Below are 13,735 nucleotides of genomic sequence, written 5' to 3' on the forward strand. Positions count from 1 at the left end.
CAACACTTTTCACTGTTAGTTTGAGTCTGGATGTGTGGACACATGCAGTGTGCTGTATTGGCAACACATGAAGGTGGTGTTTCTGAGACTACTATATTCTGAATCCTGTATAAATTGGATTGAACAGTGACTGGATAAGTTCATAGTCAGCTGACCCTCTCACCCTCCACCTTTTCTCTCCATATTCAGCAGTCATATGAAAGAAGGCCACTTTGACTCCATTGAAGCTGCAGTCAGGTTGAAGTGTTGGATTTAGGGAGCCCTCCAGGGATGCCTGGCTGACACCTCAAAGGTTTGGACTCCACTGAGGCCCCTTCAAGGCCGCAGTTCACATTGATGCTGTTCTTAAGTGACCAGTTCACTGCAGCAGAACAGCAGGACAAAATATTCACTCACAGCTAGAGAAGGGGGAGGAGGAGCCATTTTAACGCAGACAGAAACTGAGTTGTAGATTGAAAAGCAGAGATGTTGACATGATGTAGACATCTCAGCAGTAATGGATGATAAAAATACTGGAGCCTGTGAGACACTTGTAGTGCAGATTTCCAGTCTTGTTAACGATGTGTCATTTAGTTTAGATTCACACTCATAAATCATTGAACAAAGAGTCAGAGCGCCTCTCCAGCCAACAGACATTAATCACGAGCTGAGGTTGGACTGAGTCCTCCAAGCTGCAGGGTGTGACAGAGGAATCACCCCTCGTCCTCCTAAGGCTGCAGGAAAGAGGGAAGAAACATCTCTATGTTCACGCTCTGTTGGCTGAAACCGCACATTCCTGTTGCAGTACAACACATGCACATGGGGACGCGACGTTCGGAGGAGTTGATAAATGTTTAGGTTCTCCTGCCAACATCACAGCTCTGTGTCCGGGCCTGTGACTCAGACATTCAGTCACTGATGGGTTGTCTTGGAGTCAGCAACAGGACATTTGAAATGATGTGTTAAAAGATGTTTTATGCTCACTTTGTCTTCATGAAGTGTGATAAATAATCAAATGAAGCTGATGTGTGTAGATATTAAATGGCGTGTTGTCCTGTGGTTGTTTGCAGGTCGGCTTGATGCCAATTAATCAGAAACAGAAACAATGTCCAACCTGGAGGACCGGCTGCATGTAAAGGTAAGAATCAGTGACCGAACTTGGATTGATGGAGATCTTTATAAACATCAGATATCTGGTCAGTATAAATGTACAGGTGAAACAGGTAGAAGAGTACAAACAGATGGCCTGATAAATCCTTGTAACAATACTTTCATTTGTTGTTTACAAGCCTTTAGAGTCCATTTGGCTGTAGTTGTTTTGCTCGGTCTGTCATGTTACACCTGAAGGATTGAGTCATTACAGGAAGTGTAACAACTTCACCCACATTACTGACTCCCAAACTGTATTTTTATGCTTGGAACTTCTGAATTTTATAGATCCAGCTGTTTGTTCCCTGATAGTGATTCTAATGTCTAAAGAGTATAACAGCTGCTTCACTGTGTACATCCCGAAACCTTGTTTTATGACTCAAAAGGTAATCGTGTGTTTATCACAACTGAACTGGGAAACAAATCCGCTAATCACATTGCTGCACAGATGTGAGCTCAGTTTATATTCACAACTGTTTCAACTGATTTGGTGCAGCTGCGTTCTTGTAATAAGTGGAAGAGGAGCATATCACACCAATGAACAGGATTAGCACACTATATATTGTAATAATTTAATTTTTCAAACATTAGACGTCTTTCTGTACGAGCCGAAAAACAAGTTTGACTTAATTTTGTCAGGTTTGACTCTTGATTCTGTGTGTGCAGTTAAGTTCTGATTCTGTGTTGGGTTCTAAAATTGTTTGGTGTGCAGAACGCTGGTTTGAAGTTATTTCAGGTTTATTGTGATATTCAGTCAGTACTGTGATTAACTGGGCCGTCCATGTGCTTCTGAGTCTGAGCCACATTAACACGATCAGTAATTCAGCCTGTTGGTTTGGATCTATGTTGCTTGTCAGTGAACACTGAAGTAACAGCAGAACTGAGGCTCAGCACATCCAGTTTAGATAGACATTAGATAGCCAGGCTGCATCAGCTGCTTCTGCTGCTCCACACAAACATGGCAGTGTGCTTCTGTTGTGTTGATGTTCATCAGCTGATCTGCTGACTAAAAGAAAGTGAATCTGCTGCAGAGTTTATGTGTCTTTGGTCTCTGTGAAGATATTAGGTTTGTGTTCAAAGCTGAGTCCTGCATCTCTCTCTCTCTCTCTCACACACACGCACACACACGCACACAGTCATTACTGCAGCTCCCTGTGCGTCGCTGCTTATTATTCATTAATTCAGGTTCCTGCTCATCTTCTCCCCAGAGACCCCTCAGACTCCCTCCACACCCACTAAAGACCCTCTGAGGTCAAAGGTCAGTGATGTCAGAGGGCCGCCTGCCACTCTGTGTTAGCAGAAACAACAGTAACAGAGCAGCAGAGCAGTGGAACATTTCTGTGTGTCCTGGTCAGATAGACTGACTGTAAATCTAAACACTGAGCATCGCAGTAAATGTGTCAGTGTGTACTTGTTGTGTAACACACACGTACACAACCAACCTAAGGCCAGCCGTGATGCTCTAGTCTCAGGTCTAAGACCAGACTTGATGCTCTGGTCTCAGGCTTCACTTGTTGTTTGATGGCCCGTGATGGTGGACTACATTTTTCCAAAAGCTGACTCCATCTCTACTTTTTCGGCCCACACAGCAGCAGCCAAAATAGACTACTTTCAGTAAGATGAATGGGAAAACCTGCGTACACTGGATAAACTTGCTGCGCTACGACATGCTGTGTGTGTGTTTGTTGTTTTTCCCCCTCTTGGCACGCCTGCCACACATGACACTGCGTTTGTGGCTAAATCCTGGATTCCACCTTTGATTTTGAAGGTTGAGATCGTGATGTCATTTTGATTGATATCCGACTTACAATCGAGATTGTGGCACCCCTATTATTGAGTACTCATTAAAACATGTCATGTATGATTAGGGTAAGAAATGAACAACCAAGTGGAAGTGCAGGTAGAGGTCAGCAAAGTCAGAATGACCCTGTTCCAGAGTGCCAACCGCACAAGTACAGTGTTATGATGGGGGGTGCTTCAGTTGGTCAGGTCTAGGTTAGGGTTGGGTGATGTCTGCTGAACAGGCATATGACAAAGTCTACAGGGAAACATTGTCATGGATAATCATTTCTGTTGAGCTGCATTTGTCGAAATGTTGAGTGTCACTACCATAATTGTGCCTGTGACGCCTGAAAGTGTGTATCCTTGTCTGTGTAGACTGAGAATGAAGTGGTTCAGTTTACTCACCTATATGTAGAACAAATACTGGATTAGTCAATGCCTTCACCACTCGAATGATTTAGGCAGAGATGATGATTGTCATTAACATCACTGTCATCTGACCCATCGGTGATCTGAGATACTGAGAACAGCTTTAACTTCCACTCTGTGGTTCTGCCTCAGTGTCTTCAGGAGGATTCTCCGGACTATTTAAAGATTTGATTTGCTCTCCAAAGAATGTCCTGTTAACTCCTGCCAAGTGTGTGCGTGCGTGTGTGTGTGTGGGCGTGTGTGGTGAACTGATAATGTGATGGAGGCTTGCATGCTTCACACACACAAACACACAAGGAGAGAGAGCTGTGGGTGGAGCTGTCTGAGCCTGCAGGCTGATATTCTGTCCAGCAGCCTCACTGTGAACATGAGACTCTCCCTGCTGGACCTCTGCTGCTTCTATGACTCCGTCTGAACTCGGCTGTCTGTCTGTCTCTGCTGTGGATCTCTAGCTGTCTGTCTGAACTAGACTTCTTTCCAGAGACGAGTTGTTGTGCTCAGTTTGTTGCGGTCTTTTTTGTCAGTTTGGATTACTTTACATTTGTACTGAGAGGAGCTGAGTGGAATTCACACTTCTGTCCAACAGGGTAAGTGCCTTGCTCGCTCAGATGGCAGCCTCCTCCTTCTTCTCCTGCTGCTTCTGTTTCTGAAGCTTCAAAGATGATTATATTCAGAACCAGACAAATGTTCTTGTCCGTCACCAGCCAGTAGAAAAAGATATCCCGCACAGTTTAACTTCCAACTCATCTACATGTGAGTGTTTGCATGATGTCTGCAAGTCCTGTAAAAGTTTTTTTATGTAAAAAGAAATAATCCTAAGACCTAAGAAACAAACAGTTTTGATTAGTGTTTGTTGCAGTGCATGTCTTGAATTCAGCTTGATAACATCCGAAAAGTTCTGAGAGGATTTCCACTTTCCCGTGACGAAACAAGTCTGAAGTTCTGTTCCGGTTCTGTGCTGTGACTAGAAAGAAAAGACGAAAACTGTTACATTTGCACATCAGTATGTTCATTCTCCAGCTGAGGTTCAGGGACCTGAAGGACTCCATTGAACATGACTCACTGGTCCTGGAATTCCTGGAATGTCAGAGGATTTTAAGATGTGTTTTCTTGCCAGGTAAACTGTGTAAAGACTTTAAGAGAAGATGGGTTAAAATGTGAGAGGTGGATCAGCTCACAGGATTGTGTTTTACAGCTGATTAACACTCGTGTTCCAGTCTGGAGCAAATACAAAGCTGAAACATTAACAGGCCAGAGACCGGGACAGAGACCGGGACAGAGACCGGGACAGAGACAGAGACCGGGACAGAGACAGAGACAGAGACCGAGACCGAGACAGAGACCGGGACAGAGACCGGGACAGAGACAGGGACAGAGACAGGGACAGAGACCGAGACAGAGACCGAGACAGAGACCGAGACAGAGACCGAGACCGAGACCGAGACCGAGACAGAGACAGAGACAGAGACAGAGACCGAGACAGAGACAGAGACCGAGACCGAGACCGAGACCGAGACCGAGACAGAGACAGAGACAGAGACAGAGACCGAGACCGAGACAGAGACAGGGACAGAGGCCGGGACAGAGGCCGGGACCAAGACCGGGACAGAGACCGAGGACGATTCAACCTCCAGACACTCAGAGCAGGACATGATCTCAGTCTGAGGTGCTAGAAGACCTGCAACACTCACAATGTCAGTGTTGAATCCTGGAAACAAATCCTCCTACTTCCTCTGATGATCAGATTTCCAAAGTCAACATGTTTGATTTGAACTTGATCCAGTTTCTGTTCTGTTGTGGATGTGTAGATGTGTGTGTTTTAAAGAAGTGTGTGTTTGTGCTGAAGGTTGGTGTGTGAATAGTCTGAGGCCTGCAGGGGGAGAAAATGGCTCCACAGTCTGATGTTGGAGCCAAGATGGAGGCAGGTTATGGCCCTCTGCCCCTCCATCCTCCTCTCTGCCCCTCCATCCTCCTCTCTGCTCCTCCATCCTCCTCTCTGCTCCTCCATCCTCCTCTCTGCCCCTCCATCCTCCTCTCTGTTCCTCCATCCTCCTCTCTGCCCCTCCATCCTCCTCTCTGCCCCTCCATCCTCCTCTCTGCTCCTCCATCCTCCTCTCTGCTCCTCCATCCTCCTCTCTGCCCCTCCATCCTCCTCTCTGTTCCTCCATCCTCCTCTCTGCTCCTCCATCCTCCTCTCTGCTCCTCCATCCTCCTCTCTGCCCCTCCATCCTCCTCTCTGTTCCTCCATCCTCCTCTCTGCCCCTCCATCCTCCTCTCTGCCCCTCCATCCTCCTCTCTGCTCCTCCATCCTCCTCTCTGTTCCTCCATCCTCCTCTCTGCTCCTCCATCTTCCTCTCTGCTCCTCCATCCTCCTCTCTGCTCCTCCATCCCCCTCTCTGTTCCTCCATCCTCCTCTCTGCTCCTCCATCCTCCTCTCTGCTCCTCCATCCACTTCTCACTGAGTGTTTCTGCACATCATTGCTGGAGGCACAAACTTTTTTTAAACATATTTGAGTGATTTTTATTTATTCAGCTGCAAATGTTTAGTGTTGTAGGTCACATGATGAGATCTGATGAACGTCACTCTGACTTGACTGCTGCAGACACCACACAAGCACAGTTTCACTGAGGCGTTTGAAAAATGTCTAGAGTAATTAGCCAGAGGCTGCTGCAGGTGGCTGCATGCCCACACACACACACACACACACACACACACACACACACACACACACACACACACACACACACACACAGAGGCCCTTCAGGTGTAAAATGTCTCTCAGGTGAGTCAGCGTGTCATTTTTTAGTAGCTGTGACAGTAGTTTTCCTCCTGTGATGTCATGAAGTGTTCGAGAAGAGACTTTTTGTTTTGATCTGCAGGTATGTTGAGAGCAGATTCAGAGGATTCAGGATGATTAATAAAAGGTCAGGTCATTGATTTACAAATAATGTCAACGTCAGACCAGACGGGATGAATTATAGAAGAGATGAAAAACCTGAAGTAGCTTCTGAAGACGGGCTTCTGTCACATGAGGAGAAACATCTAGATATCCAGCCCACAGCTGGACTCCACCTGTATCTGACTGTGTGTTTGCTCTTTGTTGTGTGATAATGTCATTTTGTGTTCACACTGTCCAGTCACAGGTGAAAACAGGTGATGTGACAGCCGGCCTCTGTCATTTATAGTGTGTCCTGCTGTAACGGAAACATGTGGAGGCAGCGGGGATCGTTCACACAGATCCTGATTCTGCACACTCCAGATCATTAGTTTAGTCTCTGAAATATCAAACTGTGACTCTCTGTATTAACAGATTCTGACTCAAAACAACTTGATCAGCACATCTGTGCAGATCGGACCTGGTATTGAAACATTTTCTGTAATTGTGATGTGTTAAAAGTGTCTCATTGTGCTGAAGCTGTCAGAGTTGGAACTCTGATGTGTGTTACCTGAGCTGCTCACACCAACAGGATATTGACTCCAGTCTGAATCCTCCATTCAGACGGTCCTCACTTTCATTTCCTCTTCAGAAGCCTCAGAGCGTCTCCTGTCCTGTTCTGTGTACCCATAATGCACTCTGTTCTCTTCAGACAGTTGATAGAAAATATGTGTGGTTGTTTACCTGAAGTACACTATGTTATGGAACCAATCAGAGAGGCTGTCGGCCTCGCAGCTTGTTGTGCTCTGGTTGTGAATGTGGTTCCTATTATCTCCTGAATGGAACCAGAGTGTCTCAACAACATGCTTCTCTTCAGTTTGTGAGACAGAAGACAGCTCTGTCTTTAGGTCGAACAAAGTGTCTGTTCTCAGGTCAAACAAAGCGTCTGTCCTCGGGTCGAACAGAGCGTCTGTCCTGTGGTTAAGGACATGATCTGTGGATCATTGTGTTTGTTTAACTGAATAATCACTGCAGTCTGTGGCTTTCTGTTGCTGGTTTAAAGTGCTTAGATATGCTGACTCTGATTCCTGGAATAATCGACAGGACGACCTGATTTGATGACCATGGCAGAATTTAGGTTCATTCTAAAAGATGACAGTACTCTTGGTCAGTGTGTTTACACTTAATCCCCCTGAATTTGACTTTAATCAAGTTTAATTTTGAGGTTTATGATCTGCTGCCTTCTACTGGTCCCTCTTCAACAGGTCTGTGATGATGAACGTGACATTCAAGGAAAAGACAAACAAAGTATAAGTCGTCCCCGGCAAAGTGAAAGGAGTCCATCACCTGTCTGTGGTGGGTTTACCTAGTTTAAAGAAACCTGCAGATACAGGCTGTCTGTGTGTGTGTGTGTGAGAGAGAGAGAGAGATGGGGCAGCAACAGCAATGATCTGTCTATTGAAAGACAAATGATCAGTAATGGTCACTTATCACCATGTTCTCACATTTCATACTTTAAATTCAGGATAGATCAATTATCAGTACCGGCCAGATTATCAGTACCGGCCAGATTATCAGTACTGGTCAGATTATCAGTGTCGCGCCCACGACACTTTTCTTCACTACTACAGAACAGATCTTGAGTAAATTGTACTCAGTTTTATTTCATCATTGGTTGTTTGACATTTTGAAGGTTTCATTTTTACTGCAAATGAATATCAGTCCCGAATATCAGTTTCAGTCTCATCGATCTCTAATAATTGGCCCCACACTAATTAATTAATGCAGACAGTAAAGACAACAGTATCTGGATCTCAGCGCTTTGTGAGTCCTGAGCTCCCCCTTTGATTACAGCTGTGTCTGATATGACTGACCTTTGACCTGATGACAGTAAACCACAGGCTTTGCAGAGGAGCGCACTGCTGGACTGAAGTGGAGCTCAGTGTGTCCCTCCTCCCACCAAAGTCAACCACAGAGGTCAAAGGTCACTGTGGCTTTAGGAGCATTTGTAACCGATGCGACCAATGTGTCATCCAGGTGTGAGGAATCAAACTGAGCTGAAGTCTGTGGAGGTGATCAGTGATTATACACACACACACACACACACACACACACACACACACACACACACACACACACACACACACACACACACACACACACACAGCTAACTGGGGTTAACAGGGTTAATGGAGCCTCTCAGGAAGTGAGTCGACCCCCCATCATCCAGGGGAGGTCTCAGGACAACGTTTTAGACAAAAGGGTAAAACAACCTTCAACATGTTCATAGAAAAAATGTTGCTTGATTTTATCAAACAGCTCAGAGCTGAATTTAAACAAGCAGCCTGATGCCAAAACATGCTTGTGTGATACATCAGCTCATAGTCCTTCTAAAACCTAGCTGGGATGATTTTATCTAATGTTGATATAATAATATCGGTATCTATGTATGTTAAAGGAGTCATCATCTGTTTTTTTACGTATCCAGTCCCCCTTGGATCACTTTGGATCAATTCTTTAAACTTATTAGAAAAATAAAATATAAAAGTTCAAACATAGAGCTTATTCTGACACTTTTTCATACCGCGACTTTCTCATGCGAGATTACGCGTGAGGTTTTGACTGGTCCGGATGTGCATTATATTAATATCAGTCGGTGGTGTCCGATTACAAACATCCAAACCGCAGAGCAATGCACCGCGACAAAATATGGGGTTCAAAGTTTATACTAGTCTCGTTAGCATCTAGTGTTAACACAGTTAGCAGTTAGCTGCTGCCTTTTCTGCTAAACAGACACCGGTATTCCATCATTTCAGGATCTCAGACACAATAAAGCGTAACCTTACACAAGCTGTGAGACTTATCCATTGCACTGCAGGTGCTTCCCTGGTAGTTGGAATCACCCCCTTTTTTAAACGCAGGGTTGAAGCCATCTTTGCTTAGTATTGCCCCAAATTTGCGAAAGAGTCTGTGGTTAAGTGTTTACCACAAACATGAAGAGCGGCAGGAAGGGTGACAGGAACACTGCTGTCATATATAGAATTGATCTACTGGTCCCTGGTGGTTTGGTCCGCCGATGCAGGGATATTGAAAACGTCACCACAGGAGCAGAGTCAAAATCTCGTGCTTTAGGAATGCGCATCCTTGTGCGCTTTTTCTTATATTAATATTCTGAATCATTTACAGAGTATCTGTTATAGTTGATTGTTGCCCTGGAAGATGTCTCAAGCACTAATATTCTTGAATAACCACGTTCAGAGACATTTATCGCCTTAATGTTTTCTATGTAAGAATCCTTGGGTTAGGGTTAGGTACTGATATTGGATCATCTCTAAGTCATTTTACATGTGTGTCTGCAGTCGTGTGTCAGTAAACTAGTGTCACAGACTGGTGATGTGTAACTGATGTTGGAAACCATCAGGGAGAAACAAGTGCAACCAAGAGGTCGCATCCAGATGATGCCAACAGCCCGACTCATGTGGACACTGATGGAAACAAACATGTTTTAGATTAATCTGTCTTTGTGTGTCTGTGTGTGTTCATTTGTCACACTGGACACATTCATCTGTTGTGTCCATTATACAAACTTCATTATGTGCTGCAGCAGCTGTGTCGTTGTGTGGAGAGTCATCTCTCACACAGAGGAGGTCAGGGTCAATGCTAATATGAACTTAAAGATGGAGGTGGCGGAGCTGCTGCTCTCGATCTGTTCAGTGTGCAGCTGAACTCCGTTCAGACAGACCACATCAGGCCAACCAGCCTGACTATCACTGTTGTCTGCTGTCCACCTGCTGCTGCAGGAACATCCCAGCGTGTACGTCGTGGTTGGTTGTCCTCGTTTCCACTCTTCCCATTTGGTTAACAGATGTGACGTTACATAAGACTCATTTTACTACGATTCGTTAATTATTAAGTCAATAGAATATAATAAGTAGATTGAAAATGAATGATTGTTCAGGGGCGTTCAGACTGAATGCGACAAACGCGAATACAAACACTTCAGACACTTCTATTGCGCTGCTTGATCATTTTGGACTATTCGCATCATTCGCTTCGCTTGAGCAAAAAGACGACGCACTTGCCCGCTCATTTTTTGAACCGATATTTCTCAACCCGCTTTTTCCACATCGACTTTCACCCACGCCTCCTCTTTTTTTCAGTTTGTCCCTGTAGAACACTGCAGTGGTGTGATACAGCACCGGGTGCCCACAGACAGCTAGTATCAGCTTCTCCTCCATGTTGCTCTGGGCGACCGTAAACAACCGTACGTGAGGGAAGTGACGTCGTCAGCTTGAACTCGTCGCTGATTGGATGTCGCGGCGCGATGCCGCCTGAAAAGTTGGATATTTTCAACTTTATTCGCATTGCTTCAGACGCGCTGCTTCAGACGCGCCGCCGGCGCTTGAATCGTGTGTCATCGCGCCATTTACATTGATTTTCAATGTAGAGTTGCCACTCCATTTGCGTCCATCGCGTTCGGTCTGAACGCCCCTTTAGGGATGCATGATACGGTCTTTTTCAGCCGATAAAGTTTCACATTATTGTATGGTGCAGGGGTCTTCAACGTTTTTCAGGCCAAGGACCCCCAAACTGATGGAGAGATGAATAATAAACTGGGCCTGGTGCCATGTATAAATGTACCTTGTTATTGTGCATACGGTACTAAGCTGTTCAAATAATACACAGGTACATATATTCATGTTTGCAAGGTGCAGTAAGGAGGGTTGCCATGCCACCGGCTTCTATAGCATACTTAATGCCAATATCAGCATTGTCTGTCATTTGCATGATAATCTTGCATACATGCTCCTCATATTGACACTATTTTAAACATAAATGTGGAAATGAAATTGAGCCACTGCCAAACATAAACATACCTGTTATCTTACAGACAGTACTGAGCAGTTAAAATAATGGACAGATTCATGTTTTATTTTTATTAATTCAATGCAAATCCAAACCTCTGATAATTATCTGTATCAGATCCTACCCTCATCAGCTGCTACATCAGCTGTTGGTGTAGCTTCAATATTTGCACCCTCACAGCCCTCGAAGCGGCGCTCAACTCGAGTTCCGGTGTGTCGCTGTATACATATATACTATACAGGCCTGAGGGTGAAAAGGCAGAGATGCATGATTTAATGGCCACAGCTCTAATAACACGTGTTGTGTTGAGCACACAGACTCTCATGTTGTCTTCTTCTGAACTTGCCTGCTCCAGCGATGACATGTGGCTCTTTGCTACATTGCGTGGCTCTACATCATGAATGCAACAACAGCTTTGTTCTTCTTCTCTGTGTTTATCAGTGGCAGGAGAACCAGCTTTCAAGGTGCATACCACCACATACTCTGTGTAAAGGCTGCACTTGTGAAGTCAACTAACACAGTTTGTATTATTGGTTCTATTTTTTGGCTCTGATTTATTTATCTGCCAATAACACTGTAAATTTTAAGTTGCAGTCGCTCGAAACATAAGAGCAGAAGTTGTGTTGGACAAACAACATGTGTGACAAAACACAAGTGTTCTTTCTCTTCAGGTGTTAACATATGTACACACTGTAATGTATAGAAAGTGTTTAAAATCAGTAATTTGAACTAATGTGCTGTGCAGAGACACTGATAACAGAAAGATATAAAAGACTCATGTTCACTGTTTGTGATGAGAACAAGTAAACACAAACATCAGTAAGTGCAGGTTGAAGTCCCAGTGATCCCCATGATCCCTGTGATCCCAGTGTTTGAAGTGAGTGACATCACTGACAGGAAGTGGCATTTTTCCACCAGCACCTCTGACATGTCGAGTCAAATCAAGATGTGCCTATTAACTTTTCCCTTAGAGTTGAGCCGTCTGGCCCGTGATGGACCTGCTCTGGAGTCGGGCCGGGCCGGGCCAGGCACGCTACGTTTCCAAGCGGGCTGCAGTGACGTCTCTTAACTGTGGCCAACCCATACCAAGCACCCCGCCCCCCCACAGGGAACCTGAGAGAAGGAGGTTTATAAAGTTCTCTCAGTACTTTTGTACTGTCTAACTGAATCTCTGGAGTTTTTCTTGCCCTGTCTTCACTTTCAGCTGTTGCAGGACTCAGGTTCAGTCACTGCTGCTGAAAACACATTTCCTGTCATAATAATAATCATAATTCATTATTAAAGCTTTTAATCATATCACAGCCCATCATTAGTTTAAGACGCACCCTCAAGCAGCAGCCCAGTTATGGTGAAAATGTAAATCGAATTTGAGTCGAACAGAATAGATTAAATGGAAAAATGCTATTGGTGACCACCATGAAGGTTGTCTGGGATCAGCAGAACAGGTTTATCTGTGTTGTAAAAGCTTCGCAGGAGCCAAAGAGACGCAGCAGAGTTCCCAGTGTTACCATTAAACCTTTGACAGCCCAGTGAGGAGGACCATTTAATCCCACATGTCACCTCCTCAGAGCCTCAGTCATTGTGACTCTGCCATTTTGTCTCAAAGCTCTGCTCGGGTATTCTCTCGACAGCTTCCTGGAAAGACTGAGTGACTCCCAGCAGCTCCCTGGATACCAGCACAAACCCCAACTCTACTGGTTTCAATGGTGCTGCTGGATGATCTCAGTTCTGTGATTGGTCCAATTACACTGCACTGTTTGCACATGACAGTTAGGATTCTGTTGTATTCAGTCAGTAGTTCAGTAGTGCAGTAGTGACGACTGACGTGACAGCGTGCTGCAGACCAGCTGTGTCCTTCAGTGTGATGTCTGATGGATGCTTTCTATTATTGGACCTGTATGTAGATTATGATTTAATTACATTATCAGTTATAAGATTCAGTGTGACTCTGTAACCAGATGACTAAATGAGCGCTGTGTGGAAATAACAAATCCTGCAAGTTTTTCTTCAGTCTGCTGGAGTCGCTACCATCAATAACTGGTTTCCAGTCCGAGATAACATACCTGTCATCAGCTGACAAACAACACCACTAACTCTTCTCCAGGCACTAGGCCAACTGGACAGTAAACTGTCCCAGCTCAGTGTCCCACTGGCTGGCTGCCAGCACATAATGTGTGTCCTTGACTCACAGGTCAGCTCACTGTGATGAGGGCAGCAGTGAAAAACCAGCTGTTTGACTCCAGCTGTGACCGTTTACTCATTTCCTTCAGCTGAGTCCAAACCAGCCCAGGGCTCTCCTTTGTTCTCAGTCAATAAACTGGGGCCGGTCCTGTCACATGTGGAGTCTGTGAGTAATGGATCCACAGTGGAGGAAGTCTCTCAGGTCAGTCAGCTTCTGTAGGAACAGGAAACTGGATCTCTACCCCTGCCGGCTGACAGGTTGGTTGTGGATGTTAATGTTTCCTGTAGCGCCACCGTCAGGACATCATCCCATCCTGAGTTGATCAATCTGGACTGACCTCATGTAGGACCACATACTGCCAGCAGGGGGAAACAGGGTGACTGGGTGAGGAGGAGGGGGAGGATCCAGAGATGAATGACTGACAGCTGGTGGGTGGGACTTAACATGTGAGCGGCTCGACTGTTGACGGCAA

At 45.1% G+C, this 13,735-nt stretch overlaps 2 protein-coding genes across 4 annotated transcripts in view; both read left to right on the top strand.

Moving 5' to 3' along the window:
• Window positions 1-13,735, top strand: part of slc9a5 (solute carrier family 9 member A5) — a 57,679-nt gene that overhangs the window by 34,672 nt on the left and 9,272 nt on the right. For all 3 annotated transcript variants that reach the window (XM_037094271.1, XM_037094272.1, XM_037094273.1), the window contains one exon: window positions 1,050-1,117. The gene's annotated coding sequence lies outside the window, so the exon portion shown is untranslated. The remainder of the gene's footprint in view (window positions 1-1,049; window positions 1,118-13,735) is intronic.
• The window catches only part of plekhg4 (pleckstrin homology domain containing, family G (with RhoGef domain) member 4), a 73,120-nt gene that overhangs the window by 15,715 nt on the left and 43,670 nt on the right, over window positions 1-13,735 (top strand). The gene's annotated exons all lie outside the window — the stretch shown is intronic.

This window comes from Acanthopagrus latus, chromosome 4 (genome assembly GCF_904848185.1).
Source record: "Acanthopagrus latus isolate v.2019 chromosome 4, fAcaLat1.1, whole genome shotgun sequence".
Classification (NCBI taxonomy): domain Eukaryota; kingdom Metazoa; phylum Chordata; class Actinopteri; order Spariformes; family Sparidae; genus Acanthopagrus; species Acanthopagrus latus.